Source organism: Lagopus leucura, unplaced genomic scaffold (assembly GCF_019238085.1).
Source record: "Lagopus leucura isolate 7727_CA_CO unplaced genomic scaffold, USGS_WTPT01 Super-Scaffold_100004, whole genome shotgun sequence".
In the NCBI taxonomy this organism is placed as follows: Eukaryota; Metazoa; Chordata; class Aves; order Galliformes; family Phasianidae; genus Lagopus; species Lagopus leucura.
The window spans coordinates 35,434,740-35,448,756 of NW_024962264.1; the positions used below are offsets into that span (position 1 = coordinate 35,434,740).

The 14,017-nt window shown below is 36.0% G+C and overlaps 1 long non-coding RNA gene across 1 annotated transcript; it reads right to left on the reverse strand.

Moving 5' to 3' along the window:
- Positions 1-1,801: 1,801 nt before the first annotated feature.
- On the reverse strand, positions 1,802-10,916 carry LOC122180465. Its single transcript, XR_006179089.1, has 5 exons — positions 10,838-10,916; positions 9,388-9,452; positions 3,459-3,583; positions 2,292-2,481; positions 1,802-1,876 (listed from the first exon to the last, which is right to left on the reverse strand). It is a non-coding gene; the product is annotated as an uncharacterized LOC122180465 (long non-coding RNA).
- Between the last annotated feature and the right edge of the window lie 3,101 nt (positions 10,917-14,017).

Consider the following 14,017-nt stretch of genomic DNA (forward strand, 5'->3'; position numbering starts at 1 on the left):
TTGCTTAGCCCAGAGCAGAGAAAGCTGAGTGGAGGTCTCATGGCAGCCTACAGTGATGGAACATTATTGAGCCATGTCAAGGGAGGGTCAGGACAAGTGTTAGGAAAAGGTACTTCACCAGCGGGCAGTGGGCATGGACCAGGGCAGTGGTCACAGCCCTGAGCTGACAGAGTTCAAGGAGCATTTGGACAACACTTCCAGTCCAAAGCCTTGGCAGACATGGAATACCTCCTTAATACCTCATCTACAGGATGATCAGTGAGGGTCATTTCACACGTGTTATTCGATTGAATGTGTCTCTGAACGGCATTAGCTCTTTCTGGATGTCTGCAGAGGACTGCAGAGGACTACAGATTCCAATTCCCTAACTTGGGTGCATTTTGAAACTACAATTCCTCTGCTTTTTTTTTGTTTTGTCTCTTCTAGTATTCCTCATCAAATTTATTTATTAGATAAATGTTTTCTGAAAGCTTGTCTTTGCACTTTAGGGGTATCTTAAAAACGTCTCCAACTTTGTTTCACACTTACTTGGCTGCACATTTCTATGAAAGACAGATCTATGCATTACATTCAATGCAGATTGTTTGTAGAGCATAAGTGAAAATTGGTAAGTGGTGTTTTTCCTTTTTGGTATATCAACCTTGGTTTTTATTCTCAGCAGTGTGCACAAAAATGATGCTTCTGCATAAACAGATGAAGTATGCACTGAGGCTATTAAGTAAGTATGTCACTGCCAGGCATTGCTCTTCAATGGGACCATGCAAGTCAAAAGCAAGCTTTAGTCAAAGGGCAAAAGTATTAAAATAAATATGTGCAAAGTTACTTTTTTTGCTTCAGGACGGAGTCTGCAATAAATTGTATCAATAAGAGTTTTCGTGGTTTTAGGAACACTTGGCTTCAGGGTAAATGAAAGCTCTTTGATTTCTGTGTTAATTTAGTTGTCTCCAGAGATTAGGAAGACTGAAGGAACAATTGTTTTACGATTACTGTGTTTATCCAATTTCTGGCAAAGGCCACCCGGGTTTTGTTTTTTTGTGTGTTTTTTTTTGTTTGTTTGTTTGTTTGTTAATTTTAATAATTTCATTTATGACAAATGATGCAGCAGAAAACATTTTTCTCCTACAGGTTTATCAGTTTATTAAGCAATTGAATCGATATTTCACTTTGTTCATCTTTGCTCTTACAAGAAAAAGGAGATAAAATAAGGACTTTATTCCTTCGGGGTACTTTGGGAATGCCCTAAGACATTAGCACAACCAGGGCAGATAAATCCAAAAGTAAGTCTGAGGCTCATCTAATTTTTCAAGGATCAGTGAAAAATATGTGAGTGTCATTTCTCATAGACAGTTACATTTGTTTACGCCTGTCCTACCCTAGGCTTCCTTTTATTATTTTTAACTCCTTTGAATCCAAGAATGAATACATACAGAATATAAACACAATAAAGTGAAGAAAAACTCAAAGAGCTCTGAAGTAAACATCTGAAGCCCTGATTGTTCAGATTATATAGATTTATTATATGATTGTTCAGTTATATAGAATTCATATAAACATGAATGATGGTTTACTTTAGTATTTTTTGAACTTCTTTAGCTATTCTGCAGGAGAAAAAAGTATTCTCTGGTGTTCAAATGGAAATGTTTCTAATGTACACTTATGCATATTCCCTGCTAACCATAACTTAAAAAACAGTTTTTTGCTTGTGTGTTATTTTGTTGGTTTGGTTTTAAATTTCTGTTAGAAATGACTGTGCAGCCACCATTTATTTTACTTACAAAAAGACTAGTCACACTGATGGGAAATGTCTCCTTCTCTCCATATTCGAAAGCCGAAGCATTCTCTTCAACACCGAACATTTTTGATTCAGCACAGAAACCTGGATAAATTTAAGCAATAAAGGGTTGTTCAACATCAGGAGACCTAAGCACATGTGTTATAATTATGCAAGGAAAACAAGAGGGTATTTTTTCATATCAATTGTAAGAGATCCTCAGACATTTTTGTTCTTGTCATCTCAGTTGGCATAACTGATCTGAGTAGGTTAAATGTCAGCAGTGTCTCTGAATATCCCACTATATGTATACAATAAAATATTTGCTTTTAGAGCAATCTGACCCCTTACCAACAGTCATGAAAATAAAGCAGTGCAAATTATGCTAAAAAAAAATCAAACAATAAGCATAAAATTCATATCTGCAAAATTCTTTATCTATGCTTGTAGTCATTTGGCATTGTCCTTTGGGACAGTGACCTTCCTCTCTTCTCACTCTCCCAGTATTTCGTCCACTTACCCCTTCAGTTGTACATGAAAGCTGTCTCTCACACCTTTCTTTCTCTTTCTTCCTATGTTTTTCTTTCTTCTTTCATTTCTTTTGGTACAGGGCAAAAGTGAAAGGAAACAGCTGCCCTCAGAAGCACGTTCAAGCACCTTCCTCCATAATGTGCTAAGTCACTTCTGTCCAAACCCCAAGTCTTCACAGTCTGCAGAAGTAGTTTCCATTGAGTTCAAATGGCCATAACATTTAATCTCATACTCTATCTGTGGCTGAAGTTGTAATTTTTAAAATTTGAATAATATCTACCTACTGGGCTTAATCTGGAAATAATAATAACAACAACAACAACAAAAAGTTAAAAAATTACATCCCCTTTTCCACTTCCGTGAGGCAAACAAACCAAAGCTTCCTCAGCTGAGTCTGGAAGGCTGGAGCACAGGCAGCACTGCCCTAGCTGGGGGGCATGTATGCTAGACTACAGCATAGGTCTTTCCACCACACTAAGCAGGACATCAAAGCTAACTCACCTGCTCAAGTTATTCACAAAAATCTAAACCAGATCCGTACCTTGATATACACTGAACAGAAAAGTCTCTCTGACAATTGCCTTCTGAAGGTGACAGTAAGAGAAGGAAAGTTGGCTTCTTTTCTTTCTGCTTTTATTATTTGGCTTAACTGCTACATTTGCTCCAATCCCTACCCTGTCATGGAGAACATGCATTTGGCCACTTATAAATTGTAGATTCATCAGCTCCTGTATCAAGACAGTATTAGAAAAATGCTGTTGTGAGTGCCAGGCACAAATATTCTGATTTTGAAACAAATGTGACTAAGTGCAGCCTTGAGTGGAACAGGACTATCATGTTCTTCAGGAGGCAAGTGATCATTGGTTCCTGGACTCACTGCCTGTAAAAATAGGCCTAGTGCCCTCCACAATTATTTACCAACATCAGCAATTTAACTTCACGTCATTTCACACTTCTAGAAAACAGATGCTTTCTCTCCAGAAATCCAGCACACTCCAACACAGTTATCAGAACTCCATAAACTGCCTTGACTATTTCTGCTGCCTTCAGGTGACATTAAGCAAGGTACATCCTTGTTCAGCGTCACAGAGAGGAGAGAGCAAGCAATCACCCCACATGACCATCAGCACACCAATGCTTCTTTCCAAATACTAACCTTAAACATTTTAAGTAGCTTTTTGATAGTCCTGCTGATATTTCTTTGGCAAAGTCCGTTTCTTTGTCCCTGTTATACTTTCAGACTAACTGTCCATACATGTTTGGGATACTGCAGGCACAAAACTGTTCAATAGATAAATAGAAAACAAAATAATACAATGAACATACACAATAAGCTGAATGTTCAGGCAGTACGACTTCATTAAAGTTTATGGGATTTCTGACTTTTAACAATGCTTATCCCAACTGAAAGTTAATCCTCTGCACAAATAATGCAATAAATACAAGTAAAAATCCTTCTCAAGTAAAAATCCTTCTTACGCACTAAAATTCTACATAGGCATCTCCATACACAGGCCATGATCTTCTACAGATAAGATTATTCTAAATGAAATGCTGATCCTACTGAAGTCAGTACAGTTTTCTTTCTCTACAATCACCATTTGCAATTCAGTTTCATTGTTAATGATGCACCCCAATTATAATTTGAAGGCAAGATGTTACAGATGGCTTTAATGGGATCATGCACTACACGACTGAAGATTTTGTAGTTATTAGTTAATCCTAATGCAAAGGGAAAGCTTTTCCTTAAAATTTAGGGGCGTTGCATGAAAATTGACCTAACAGTCAACAGAAAAGCTCTAGCTTACTTGACTGGAGATCAATTTTGCCCTATTTAATTTAACTCAATATTGCAGATATTACAGGAAAAAGTTGAAGTCTTTAGCTGGACTTCACTCAGATTTTCACTCATTAAAAGCTAAAATCTCCAAGCAAAACTCAGCACTTGCTACAAAGGCAAGAAACAAAAACAGAAAATGTTTTGAGATGCTGCACAGCTGGCAGAGGTCCAAGATGATATTCCAAGAGCAACAATGCCAGCTTACATCCTTGCCAAAAAGATACAGAGAAACTTTTTGTCTTCACATTCTCATTTACTGTATTGTTTGTTGACTTTGCATCCTTTTGAACTTGGGGAGTGCTGTAACTGTTACCATGCAATTAATTTACTTCTGTTATGCTTCCAGGCATTTTCAGTATAAGAAAATATATGTCCAAAAGAATAACCTACTTTGATCAGAAAAAGATACTAGTACAGTCAAGCCAAAATGTTTTTGCATGCTTTGGCAAGACTGCTTTCTGCATGCTTGCTAAACCTACACTAACACAAAGAGCAGTATATTTAGATCTCTCCATGTATTTTTAAGTAAATGTATAAAATATGTATACAAATGTAATACGATAGAAAAATTTGTTGATTAGGATTTTGTTAGAAGACCAAATAGAGAGTGTGGGGAAAAAAAAAAGAAAGAAAGAAAGAAAAAAAGTTTGTTAATGCTTATATATATAATGCAGCATTTCAGTGCATTTTAATTTCTAGAAGACGTTTATATCAAGCTATCATTATGTACTGAGGTTCATGGACTTGGATACTTTGCCACTCAAAACTATTAAATAGTTAACTGGATTTAACTGATTCCTTATTTACATCACAGTTTTGTTTCACCATAAACAACCATGTCTATTCAGTGCTGCACAGCATCATTAGGAAGATGTATATCCTCTCTAATTCTCAAGGCAAAAACCCTAGGAGTACTGAAAGCCTACATTAATTACTATGTAGTGAGGGCTGCAGGCAGGGAGAGACGTAGCTGCTTATCTTGATCTGCAGCTGGTTGGCTTGCTATGCCAATTGCAAGTATTGTGCACTGGGATATCAGCTGCAGGGCTGCGATGCAACTGGTGACAGCACCCCTTTCGATCTCACAAAAAAGTGCCTTGTGCCTGCAGCCAAGCATCATAGTCTCAAACACAGCCTTACGCATGACCAGAAGACAAGTAAGTTACTTCCTAAGGATACTAAGGATAATCATTTATCCGTGTGAGTCAAGAAATCAGAGAAAATTTCTGTCTGCACTAAACAATTATGTAGATAAGACACTGGCCTCCACCACTGGAATTTAGTTTTGTATTAAATTGCCATGCAATTGTCATTAGAGAACATTCCACAATAGAAAATGGCCACAGAAAATGTGGCACCAGTGACAAGATCTGTAAAACCAACACACAGCTAATAAGCAAAAAGAATTACCTCTGACCACAAAGGGATAGGAGGTGGTTTATCTGTGGCTCTAGTTTTGCAATGATAGATAAGTTAATAGCCTCACATAATATGTGAAAATGTGTTTCACTTTTTGATGGAAGATATTATAGTACACTGGCATTAAACGGTACAATGTCTTTATCAAAATGCAGCAAAGTGTTTAAGACTCTAAACAAACAGAATTGACCCAAAGATTATATGTTATGGAAGACTAATTATATTGTGATGTCATACAAATACCTAAAATGAAACTGTTTAGAAAGGAACAAGGGAAAATTGTCATTATGGTCAATACATAATTTACCATATGAGAATATATGCATTCACACTTCCTCTATCTATATCTAAAGGTCACATCCTGGAAGGGCTCCCATACTGTGTCCCACGAGAATTTATAGAAGTATGCTGAAAGAAAACATAAGCCAAAATATATTTTATACAAAAGGAAAAAGGAATGCCACTGAAGTCATTACTCAAGCAGAACCCTGCATAGTAGTGGTTTTAGATCTTAAATACAGGAAAAGCAACGTTTTTGCAATAGTCCTCTTTCTGCATAATACAACATGGTATTTTGAGGCTGGATGGAAACTGTTCATTCTGGCTTTTGATTAAAAGACTGTACAACGTGCAAGGCAGTGGAGAACTTATTCCAAGATTTGTGAGTTATTTCTGTTCTACTAGAAGCTGACATTACACTGACAACTATCTCATATTCACTCTTTACTTACAGGCTTTAGCAGTTTCTCATTTTTGGGAAACAAACCAGAGGAAAGCATTTTTTTCCTAGTTTATGTGCTTTGTTGACTTATGAAAGCAGATCGAAGGATGTTTATATCTTCTGGCTTTGATCAGCAGGCACTCTTTTTCTACTAGTATCAGCTCCTCTAAAGCCTGTAAGATTGACTTTTCAACCTCACTTGCTATCTTAATGTAGGATGCCTTGCTGTTACTTACCTAGATTGCACTTCTTCCTGATTGAATAGAAAGGAATAAGAAGGAAGGGAAGAAAGAAATCCCAAAACTGCTACTGCTTCTTATCTCAGCACTTCTGACTCCCAAATAAAATAACACTCATGACTCCCATTAAGGGAATATCTGAAGAATTAGGTTCTTCCAAGCTCAGGAATGAATGTTTTCATTTTGATACAATTTTATAATGGAGACAAAGACTGACATCATGTGAACTGAATAGTTTTGGACTTCCTATGCTGAATGTTAATTTATCAAATGACAAGCAAAAAATTCACTCAGCTATACTTCTTTATTTTACCCTTTATCTATTAAAGAAATGCATACTTCAAATTCCAATTTTTTTCCTTATTTAAAAGTTAACAAAAAAAATGCTGCTTCCTACAACTGCTTAGGATAGGTTATTGTATTGAATGAGTGATGTAAGTACATGAGCAGAGTAAGAAAAAGGCAAATCAAAGCCTTTAACTTGTCACTTTCTGCAAACTGTCTTGAAAAAAATGCTAATCATCACACTGGCTTGTTAACTGCTTGTCTCTCAGTTTCTCCCCCATTAAACAGCACTGTGTTCCTTAAAGTCCTTTCCAGTTCCTTACACTTTTCACTTGCTTTTTTCTTTTGCCTGTTATAATAAACTCTTCTTGCTCCATCATTCTCCCTGACAGATTCCTATCCCTTTAGCTTTGGCAGAACGCTGATTTTTATTGTAGTTCCTGTGATCTGTTTTGGTGCTCAGAGTGTCAGCTCATTTCTGAAAAGACTTATCTGCTTGTAAGAGAGGATCTGTACTCATCTCACTCCTGATGTAAATGATTTAGAATCCATCTTTGCAGGGACTGGAATCCAAATCTTTCCTCTCCCTGTGAAGCCTTAACGACTAAGTTGCTCAGTCTCTCTGGATGAATTAATTCTTAATTTCTACATGCAAAGGGCAATAGATTTGATAGAATTAATGGGGGACCCATACTTTGTCCACCACCAAGTTAAAACCCTGCTGGGCTCTTCTGAGCTGAGGGGAATGGAACTTTACATATGCTAAAAGACTTGTTCAGTGTTTTAATAAGTTATAGAGTGGCCTCACCTGCATTATTTTATGGGAAAGTATATGATTCAGAGTCCTGATTGATCCCTATGGTCAGAAATTAGTTCAAATTAGACCACTGTACTGAAATTCTCTAATTTTTGTGTTGTGATGCACCTTTCAGCAGCATTTCAGACATGGCTAAGGGCATTTGTGGTTGGTTAAATTTTGTATTTCCCTAATTTATTTTTTATGCATCCCATGCGTCACTTTTTCTTTTAAAATGCATGAAGAAACATAAATCCCTAAATCCCAGAGATGTATCCTACTGAGCTAGAGGACACAGTATCAAAAACTAGATGCTCCAATCTGAACTTATTTTTTGCAGGTTGAGGCCTAGAATCAGGCTCTATCACACTTTGGAAACAATCCATGCAGACCACAAGTTGATGGGGTCTATCTCTGCCACCTTTCTGCTAGAGAGATGAGTCTCCTGGAAGCATGGATAGCAGATGGGAGAATATTAGGACACTTTTATTACCCATCCCTAATGGATGATGCTGCTGTCTTGGGAATAAAGTTGTCGGCTAGATTAATAAGAACACATGCATTCACTTCCATAGCAATTGTAGAAGATGACAAAGCAAGTTGCTGTGGAGACAACTGGAGGAAATGGCACAAGGGGAAATTTTTATAAGGTAGGTATACCTGACAACTATTTCAACATGCAAACCTACTGCAAGGAAATCAGTTCCTCCACTCCACTTCCTTTGTTTTTGAAGTAGAAAGGGACAGGCACATTTGACAGCAAAACAAAAACAAGATGTTAAGAAGAGGCTGTTCATATTAAACCATACTTTGGATGCAGTAGAGAATGCTTATTCTCAAAATATTTTCTTCCTTCAAGAGTCTGAATATATACAACACAAAAAGTGGTTGTTATTTACCTCTAAATGCAGCAAACACTTAAAATAAAGGGCAAAATCCTGTCTGATCTTTTTATTGCATTAGAAAAAACAGTATGAACAGATAAAATGTTCAGGCACCAGATGAAAGCAGACAGAACCAATAAAATCAGAAATACAGATGGTGTTTTATTGTGCTCTGGTGGATGGGTGAATTATACCTCTGAAACATATTTCACCAGCTTACTGTGTACAGGTTTGATGTTAAGTAACCCGTTTTGTAATTGCTGCTTAGAGTATGCTGAATAGTGCAAGACAGTTTAAGAGTAATAACAACCTGCTTAAAACTCTTCCAGTGACCACATAAAGACCAATATTGAGGTCTTTAATAGTACTTTAATGACTGAATAAAAAATCACAGCACATTAACAATGGTACGGGGACACAGGGCATGCCATCAGTAAAATAAGTCACACATCAGCCTTTCCTAAGTGTAGATAAATAAGTGACAAAGAAAAAGGTCAAGAGTATTATGTAGAATAAGAGATTTTTCTGGGCATAAAGATCATTAGATCATTTAGACTCACCACCTGCATAACACAGTAAATAACCTCACCCAGTGGCCCTGGAATCTTTCCAAGTAGCCCGTGCTATGTATAGCTAGTAAGGCACCAAGTCTTAATCTGAGGGCACTGAAAAGACAAAGTCTAACACTTTCTTTGGTATGCTGTTTCAGTAGTAAAACACATGCATTGTTGTCTCATTCTGAACTAATTTAGACATTTCTGAAGATCCTCATGCCTGTCCATAGATGATTAAATAATTCAGGGAATAAGCCAGAATGACTTCACATATTTAGATTTTATTAAAAAGCAACTACCGTGGGAAATATCAGTGCTAATGGTTAAAAAGAAGCAATAGTACTTACTTCAGAATTGGTTTGTCCTTTGTGAACTTAATTCAGATGTGACACCTCAGCTCTGGGAAGACATCCTGCCAGGAAAAAAAAAAAAAAAAAAAAAAAAAAAGATTTAAATAAAGATGTTTTTTTTTTCTTTAGGCTGATAGAAGTATTTTTAAGTGATATGAAAATTTAAGAAAAGCATGACCATATATTCTTAAAGGGAATAATGGAGTAGGGAGCGCAATGGCTGAAAAACAAACAAGAAAACAAGGAAGGAATTATCATGCACTATAGACTGTAGACTAGAAGAGCAGACTTAGCTCAGAATTTTAGCTCCAACTTTAAGCAGTTCAGTTTGCTGAATAAAAGCTACTATGCAGAAAAGTAAGAAGCAGAAGTTAGCCCAGCAAAATGAACTGTCTTACAAGGTGAATACAGTCATGGATCTTCTGTAGACGATCCCTGTAACAGCAGATAATCTACAGTTCAGCAGTGAGTGGAGAACCAAGTGGTTGAACAAAATGCCCCTTACCAAAAGAGGACTGGGACCTGACAGAAATGGAAGACACTGATCTCCCAGAGTAGGCAGTCCTTAGATGTTACATCTAAGACCTTAGGTGTTTCTGTGCTGCCACGGTGAATGCTCTTCTAGTCTTACAGGAGTTTGAAAATTGATGGCTTCCACAGTACAGAAAGAAAATACATTGCAAGCTCTGCTTCATAGCTGGTTAATAAGTTCCTGCTAGTGACTGCAGATATAGGACTTGCTGAACAGAGTTACCTTTTACTCAGAAGAACTCAGAGACTGGAACACAAATTATGCACTAGAGAGGCGAAAGATTCATAGTCTCTTGTAAATACTTGAGAAGAAATCCCAGCTTTTAATGGATTTTATGACAAAATGGAATACCTCTTCATGATCTTGCTGTTATTTTGTATTTCGTTTTTTTTTCTGGATTTTTCTCAGCTCATGCAAACAGACCTTCTAATATAGGGGCTGGTGTCCACTGAGAGAATCAAAAAGTTATGAATCAGGGGGAAAAAATGTCTGTTTTAGTCCTCTTGGCTGCTGGATGTGGCATGTGAACCAAATTCCTGCTAAAGTGCAAACCACAGGATTGGTTTGGAGCATCATCAGGTGAAGGTGCTTTCCATCCATCATACTGAATCTATTTTAAAATCTAAGATATATGTTTTGCAGTGGGGAAAAAATGTGATATCAATTGTACAAGTCATCAAACAGCCCATAATTAAAAATATATCGAATTGAATTTACTTGTGGGAATACATAAAACTGAAAATAACATGTTGAGAATTCAAAAAATAGAAATTAAGGAATATTTTTGGAAGCCCTTAAAAACATGCATGTACATACCTATTGCAAACACAAACACATACATTCAAAGCAAAGATTACATTAAAATCTACATCTTTGAAAGAACTAACTTCACAGTATTTCATTAGTTTTCCAAACCTTCAAGAAGGATTCCTTCTCTCTGATCACACTGACAGCAAACCAGGCATGGAGAAGCCAAAACAACTGTGTGTTGCTGCACCTTCTTTCTAGAAAAAAAAAAAAAAAAAAAAGAAAAAATTACACACAGCAAGCTAAATAGAATTGCTCTGTTCTGGACCTGTGGAGTTTTGCGGGGAGAATAGTAGAAAGTATTAAGATGCTGAGCGCCAGTAATATATACATCCCTGATGGAAAGCATGCTTTGTACCCCAAGATTTCACAGAGTACTGCTACTTGCTCTCTTGCAGCTAATGAGCTTTCCCTTTGCAAAAATATGTCCTGGGGTACCCAAGTGGGAATGTAGTAAACTCTCAGCTCTGCCTACATTTGACAGGTTTTCAGGTTCATCTTGCTGCCCTCTGCTTCCTCTAATCGAGAGTAGCATATGGCCACCTGTTAAATCTCAACAGGATTTCCAATGATTGTGGTGCTTCTAGAGTCATTTAATAACAATTATAGATGTCATGGGGGAAAGAGAGGTAGTTACAGTGCCTGTGTGCTTAATTTTCAGAGAATTAATTATTAAAAATTAAAAAATGCTTCCTTGAATTATTATTAAATAGTAAAGAAAAGCAAACAACAACAAACAAACAAACAAAAAAACAAGCACAAATGAAAAACATAGTGTCTGGATTCTTGTGATGGCTGGATCTTTTCATAACTCAAAAAAGAGAAAAAGAGAAAAAAAACTATTAAGAACTAAAAGTTTAAGAGACGAGGATGTGCTGGGACACAGAAATATAAACTGTGCACTTCACTGCTCTCATTGCATGGTTAGAAGTATGAACAGAAGAGACAACTGAGGGAAAAAATCATCACAAAAAGCTTTCAGCTTTTGTTCAGAAATACATTGCATGGTCACACCACTGATATTGGAGGAAATACTCTTCAGTGGGCTTTAACAAAATCAAGAAACTCGGGACTTTTCTTTCCACTTTTAAACATAACATTAAAGCAGAATTTTGACACGACTTGTAACTTGTTAAGGAAAAAAGAACAGCAATACATGTATGTAATTTGTGTAAAAAAACACATATTTTTTACATGAATTCTAGGTCAATATGAAAGAATGAAAAATGGGAAATATCAACTACCAGAAGACAATTATTCTTAAATAAAGCTGTGCAATAATCTACGCTGTAGAACTGCATAGTAGGAGGATGCCCTATCTACAAATGTCCTGATGCTGAATGGTAGAATACCAGTGCACTGACTGAGGAAATTGGTCCTCTTCAAAGAATATATTAACATTAAATTGAGAAATATGTTTATTATCACGGAACAATGTCCTGTCCACACCACTTCCACATTATGATAACAACTTCTGGTTTTAATGAAGCATTTGCTTCCTAACAGAGGTTTTATTAGCAAGTTTAATTTTGGGTGCTTCTGTATGTTTGTGTCATCACGCAATAATTTATCATCACAGATATAATGTAAGGAAATCAAAAGACATATATAAAAGATTTATGAAGAATTAGAACAGCCCAGCATAATCCAGTAATTGAATCTCCAAGTCTTACTTGAAGTTTATGACTGTTGACATTTAATCTGCATGATTTGATCTGGCATGAAATCTTGTCTTCTCTCCCCGGAAAAAGAGTTTGTAGATATATGTTTTACCTGTACTGCACAGGAATAAATTATATTTTGATTGACCGCTAAGGGATCGTTGATAACATCTATGCAATGTTTCGTCTATGCCCACAAAACAAACACAATAGCTCTGTGCAGTATACAGTCATGATATTGACAAAGGTTAGCCATCAAATGTTTTCTGAAATCTGATCTAATAAGTGTTCATATCAGAAACAAAATATCTAAACAATTTGTTGGTTTTGCAACACTGGCTGAACTTAAATTAGAGGTTATTATAATATGAATGACTGTCCTATTTGCTGTGTGCAAAGGCAAAACTCAGATGATTAAGGCTCTGATGTGCAGACTGCTAACTTGATTTGCTTGGGCAGCTCCTCCATAATAACACTGTATAAAATAGAATTGTTTGCCAAAGCCCTGTAATGTGCTTTCATAACTTACCAGAATAGATGGCTTTACATACAAAAATCTCTGAAAGAGCTGCCTTGATATTAGGAAATAGTATAAGTAATTGCATTAAAGCTAGATAAATATGTTTATCCTCAATGCAAATTTGAACCTGTTATTCAACATTTGGGATCCTGCCATTAATTATTCACATTATAAGGGCCAAGTTAGCAGACGGTGATCAGTAACCCTTCAAAGACCTACTGGCTGTGGAAGGACACATTCTACAATGACAGCAGATTAGCTGTTCAACTTTGCCCAGGACTAGGATTATATCAAACAATAAAAAGTGCATTAGAGAACTTCTGGAAGAATTTAATATTAATGTATTAGGGCCATCTTTTAATGCAGGGACTGTATTTTATTGCTGAAAATAGATGTAATTAATATAATGATTCCTTAACCACTCCCTATCTGGCAATGTGCATTTAAGTAATTTGTATTTCCTTGTTTTCTTTTTACTTCTATACAATTAAAATGTACAGCAAAGCTTATCATAAACATAGTTCTGTAGCAAATTTAAAAGAAAATTGAAACATGTTTACTCATAGACTGTGGGCTGTATACCATCAATAATTTCAGTTCATCATTCTGCCTACTGATTCTCTCAGTAAATAAATAAATAAATATAAAAAAATATGTAAAAAACAAATCTTATGAATATTTTAAAGTATTTGGCATTTTTCCTGATGTTTTTTTTTCAATACATTTTTAAAATCTATGCTCAAGTGAAACATAACTGAAAGTTATGAATACTATCAAGAAAGCAAAATTATATTCTCTTCTCTGTCTATAAATAGCACTATATCATTCAATTATGATTAAAAATAATCTCAAGGTGTGCTGGAGTATAGTCATCTTTTCTCTTCATTGTTAATATAAAAGCATAGGGAAATATTTGCCACAGCGTGTTCTGAGATTTTACATCTATATTTTAAATATTCCTGTCTTATACAGTTCTGTTCAAATTTTTGTCAAAATATGAAACAAAACAGACAAATAAGGCAACAGAAAAAAAAATCTTTGAAATATTCCTACGACATACAGGCATCACCTTCGGCTACTTGATTATTTTTGTGCCACATTGAGAAA